Genomic DNA, 5,489 nt, shown 5'->3' with positions numbered 1-5,489 from the left:
TTATTGAGTGGTTTATTTGCTGTGGCATTTCATTCAATATTTATTTGGGTGGGCTTTTTTCCTTTACTCTTTTTCCCTTCTGCTCCATACATCAGACCTGCCTATTCCTCTGTCAATTTCATGACTGGTGCTGGGTAATAGGGATTTTTTTAAGTTGCTCGTGATAGACACCCAATTCGACATTACTTTAAAAAGAGGGGTGGTGGGGAAAAGGATTAGTTTCACTCAGCCAAAAAGCCAAGGGGTAGATCTTGAGGTGCTGCCGATTCCAGGGGCTCAGGTGGTGTCATTAGGCATCTCTCACCTCTCATCTCTCATCTCTCAGTACAGCTTTACACAGTGTAAGCTGCTTTTGCAGGCAGTCCCGCTCCTTGTGGAGGTCCTAGGACCTCCATCCTGGGCAAGAAAACTGCTTTTTCCCAACAGTATATACAAATATTCTGGGTTTGGCTCTGATTGGACAGACTTGGGTCATGTGAGTGACCCCGGACCAGTCACAGTGGCTAGGAGGATGGGATATGCAGATGGGACAGGGCTGGGATGGTCTCCATTCAAGAAACAGGGGAGGCAATAGATCAGCCCACTATTAATATAACTATCAATATTAACATATACTGTTTATTGGATGTTTCCTTTATTCATGCAAGTGTCTAATATTATCTCTCTATGCTGTCTACCCACCTGGGTTCTGCAGCTTTAATAATGAAGAATGCAAGGGTCCCTGTTCTCCCTCCTGAAGTTTTCTTACTAATGCAAGAGTGAGTGAGCAAGCATATTAGTTATCTGTCACTATGTAACAGTTTACCACCAACCATTGGCTTAAAAGAACAGGCATTTCTTATCTCACATTCTTCATGTGTTAGGGTTCCAGGTATAGCTTGGCTAGATCTTTTGTAAGCCTGTGATCACAGTGTCATCAGGGCTGTGTTCTCATTTGGCATCCAACTGGGGAAGGACCACATTCCAAGCTCGCATGGTTGTTGGCAGCATCCATCTGGCAACAGGACTTAAGCCCTCAGTTCCTTGATGCACATTCCTCTCCCCATGACAGCTCAGTGTGGCCAACGGCTTCTTCAAAGCCATCAAGGGAGAGCCTCTCAGCAAGATAGACATTACATTCTTAGGGAACGTAATTATGCATGCACAATCACGAACATTGGATCACTTTATCCATGTTCTACTGGTTAGAAATGAGTCCCAGGAACCACCACCCACTCTCATGAGGAGGGGATCACCCAAGGGCAAGTAAACCACAGAGGGGACCATGGGCCCTGCCTTCAGGGTTCTTACTAGGGTCCTTAGTGGACTACTACCTTGCTACAACAAGTAAACAAAATATAAGACCAAGGGCACTGAAGAGAAGTAAAAGGGTGATAAGTAATTGGGAGAGCATGCTAAAGCATGCCACAGCAATCAGAGATTTCTTCTGTTTGAACCAAAGCATGAGTTGTCACCATGCCAAGCACACAGGGAGGGTGTGCCTGGCAGAGGGCACAGTATCCCAAAGGCCTAGAGATGGGAAGAAGCTTAATGTGTTTAAGGAAAAGAATGATGTCAGCATGGCTCGGCCTCATCATGCAGGACCTCATGGAGTGAGTTTACACCAGGGGTCCCCAACCAGTACCGGTCCTTGGCCTATTAGGAACCAGGCCGTACAGCAGGAGGTGAGCAGCAGGGAGTGAGCATTGCTGCCTGAGCTTCACCTGTCAGATCAGCAGCAGCATTAGATTCTCATAGGAGCGTGAACCCTCGTGTGAACTGTACATGCAAGGGATCTAGGTTGCACGATCCTTATGGGAATCTAATGCCTGATGATCTGTCACTGTCTCCCATCACCCGCAGTTGGGCCTGTCTAATTGCAGGAAAACAAGCTCAGGGCTCCCACTGATTCTACATTATGGTAAGTTGTGTAATTATTTCATTATGTATTACGATGTAATCATAATAGAGATAAAGTGCACGATAAATGGAATGCACTTGAATCATCCTGAAACCACCCCCACCCCCAACCCGCTGCCCCGTCCATGGAAAAATTGACTTCCACAAAACTTGTCCCTGGTGCCAAAAAGGTTGGGGACCACTGGTTTATGCCAAAGGGCAAAGGAAAGACAATGAAGAATCTTACGTGGGAGAGTGACATGATCAGACTTGGGTTTTTAAAGATCATTCCGTGGCCAATGGATTTGAATCAGGAAGGCCAGTTGGGAGGTCTATAGATGCCCAAGAGCAGAGAGGATAATTGTGACTTAAAACTTACACTAGGCTGAGTGCGGTGGGTTATACCTGTAATCCCAGCCCTTTGGGAAGCCAAGGAGGGCAGATCACTTGGGGTCAGGAGTTCGAGACCAGCCTGGCCAACATGGTGAAACCCCATCTCTACTAAAAATACAAAGATTAGCTGGGTGTGATGGCAGGCACCTGTAATTCCAGCTACTCAGGAGGCTGAGGCAGGTGAATCATTTGAACTTGGCAGATGGAGATTGCAGTGATCCGAGATCGTACCATTGTACTCCAGCCTGGGTGACAGAACGAGACTGTCTCAAAAAACAAAAAAAAACTTACACTGGGGCAAAGGTAATGGAGACCATCCTCATTTAGAGGGCGAGCAGCATTTGGTGATGATGGAGAAGGAAAGGGGGACACAAGGTTGGCACCTAGGTTTTTAGCTTGAGCCAGTAGTGGATAGTGACACTATTGTAGGAGTGAAGGACAAGTTTCCTGTCTACCCTTTGAAGCATCCCTGAAATGAACTGGCAATAGACAGATGAACAAGAGAAAAGGCATATACAAATTTATTAACATGCCCATGAACACAGGAGTTCCAAAAATAGACTCAAAGGCCAAATCATTGAAACTTACATAGAGGGAGATGGGGGAAATGCAGACAACTTGAAGGATTGTAAATGATTTTTAGGGGAATTGAATGGACCCAAAGAGCAAACCACAATGAGATACCATCTGACACTAGTCAGAATGGCTATTCTAAAAAGTCAAAAAATAACAGATGCTGGCGAGTTTGTGGAGAAAAGGGAATGCTTACACATTGCTGGTGGGAGAGTAAATTAGTTCAGTCACTGGAAAGCAATTTGGTGACATCTCAAAGAACTTAAAACAGAACTATCATTCAGCCCAGCAATCTCATTATTGGGTATATACCCAAGGCAATATAAATTGTTCTCCCATAAAGACACATGCACATGTATGTTCATCACAGCACTATTCACAGCAAAAACGGAATCAACTTAAATGTCCATCAGTGGTGGATAAAGAAAATGTGGTGCCATATACATCATAGAATACTACACAGTTAATAAAAAAGAATGAGATTGTGTCCTTTGCAGCAACATGGATGCAGCTAGAAGCCATTATCCTAAGTGAACTAATGCAGGAACAGAAAACCAAATACCATATGTTCTCACATATAAGTGGGAGCTAAACATTGGGTACATATGGAAATAAAGATGGGACCAACAGACATTGGGGCCTACATGGAGGTGGAGGGTGGGAGGAGGGTGAAGATTAAAAAACTATCAGGTACTATGCTTATTACCTGAGTGATAAAATAATCTGTACACCAAACCCCTGTGACATGCAATTTACCCATGTAACAAACCTCCACATGTACTCCTGGAACTAAAATGAAAGAAAGAAAAAAAAAAGCAGACAATAGTTTGTAAATTATTTTCTTTAGAAACTGAATGGGACAAGTTATGGGAAGGTGAGGGGCAGAACTGAACTGCAAACAAAGGTAGTCTTATTATGCAGATTAAGTCTTTTAGGTAATCTCTCAGAATTGCCCTTGGCAAAATAGATGAAAAGCATGAGCATGGTGACAACTTTTAGTCTCTTCTGTGGTGGTTAATTTTTTCTGGTTATTTTGGATGCTAATCCACCATGTTGACTTCTGATTAACCCCAGTCCCATGAATGCCTCCTGATTCCTGCTTTACTGTTCCTAGTGTAAGAACATGTTGACCCTGATGTTATCACACAAATTTTAGGCTATGATGCATACAGCATTCTTGCCTGTCCTGAAGGGTTGCCTTTAATTGGCTTGCTGGAGCAAGCATACCCTTTCCCTATAGTATATGCATAGCCCTGGTGTGGGGAGTAACACTGCAGAGATCTACCTGTACTGCCAACACCTAAGACCACACTTATGTCTATAAGTTCCTTCAATAAATCACCCAAAGTCAACAAACTGGATCTGTCTGCCTCCTTCTTTGGTTCCTTGGCTTCCTCAGCATTTGGGAATCACTTTGCATATTCATAGAAATTAAGACAATTGCATTTCTTTTGGAAGAAATTTTCCTCGGTCAGATAAGGGAACTTCCAGAGAGAGCCTGTGTCCCCACCCAAATCTCATCTTGAATTATAGTTCCTATAATCACCACGTGTTGTGGGTGGGACCAGGTGGACACAATTGAATCATGGGGTTGGTTTCCCACATCCTGTTCTCCTGATAGTTAGTTCTCATGAGATTTGATGGTTTTTATAAGGGACTTCCCCCTTCGCTGGACACTCATTCTCCTGCCACCCTATGGAGAGGTACCTTCTGCCTTGATTGCAAGTTTCCTGAGGCCTCCCCAGCCATGTGGAACTGTAAGTCAGTTAAACCTCTTCCTTTCTCAATTACCCAGTCTCAGATATTTCTTCACAGCAGCCTGAGAACAGAGCCCCTCCCTGCACTCAAGAGGGCAGAAACAAGAGAAGATTAGAACATCCTTGGTTCTGAAGCAGTTTCTAAGGCCTTTCATTTCCGTTAACTTAGAAGTGCTCTGCGTGCCAAAGTAACAGACTTTGGGGTATCCTTCTCTGTGCCTCAATGGGGGCTGTGTGAAAATTCAATCCCTGCTTTGCTCATATTAAGTCAGATATGCCTCTTGGATACTAAGAGGATGTGTCAAGTAGACAGCTGGCTTAGAGGGTAGGTTTGGGCTGGGGAGTATTTTTAGTGCTGAGAGCTTTACACAGCCTTCTTGTGGGATGCTTTCCAGAGAGTAGCCAGGAGATCATTTCAAAACATAGTTCTGATCACATAAACACCTTGTTCCAAACTCTGCCAAGTACAAAGTGCTTTCCCACAGCACTTAGAAGTGCTCTTTTCTCTCATGGATCAATCCATGATCAAAGACCAATCCCAGCTGGGGACAATGGCTCACACCTGTAATTCTAGCAGTTTGGGAGGCCGAGGGAGGCAGATCACCTGAAGTCAGGAGTTTGAGACCAGCCTGGCCAATAGAGTGAATCTCCATCTCTACTAAAAATACAAAAATTAGCTGGGCATGGTGGCACAGGCCTATAATCCCAGCTACCCGGAAGGCTGAGGCAGGAGAATCGCTGGAACCCGGGAGGCAAAGGCTGCACTGAGCTGAGATTACGCCACTGCACTCCAGCCTGGGTGACAGAGGGAGACTCCCTCTCAAAAAAACAAAAACAAAAAAAACAAAAAAAACCCAATCCAAGCTTTTGCTGCCTGCTACTTCTTTA

Source organism: Papio anubis, chromosome 18 (genome assembly GCF_008728515.1).
Source record: "Papio anubis isolate 15944 chromosome 18, Panubis1.0, whole genome shotgun sequence".
Lineage (NCBI taxonomy): Eukaryota > Metazoa > Chordata > Mammalia > Primates > Cercopithecidae > Papio > Papio anubis.
The sequence above is the reverse complement of the archived record's forward strand: the minus strand, read 5'-3'. Positions refer to the sequence as shown.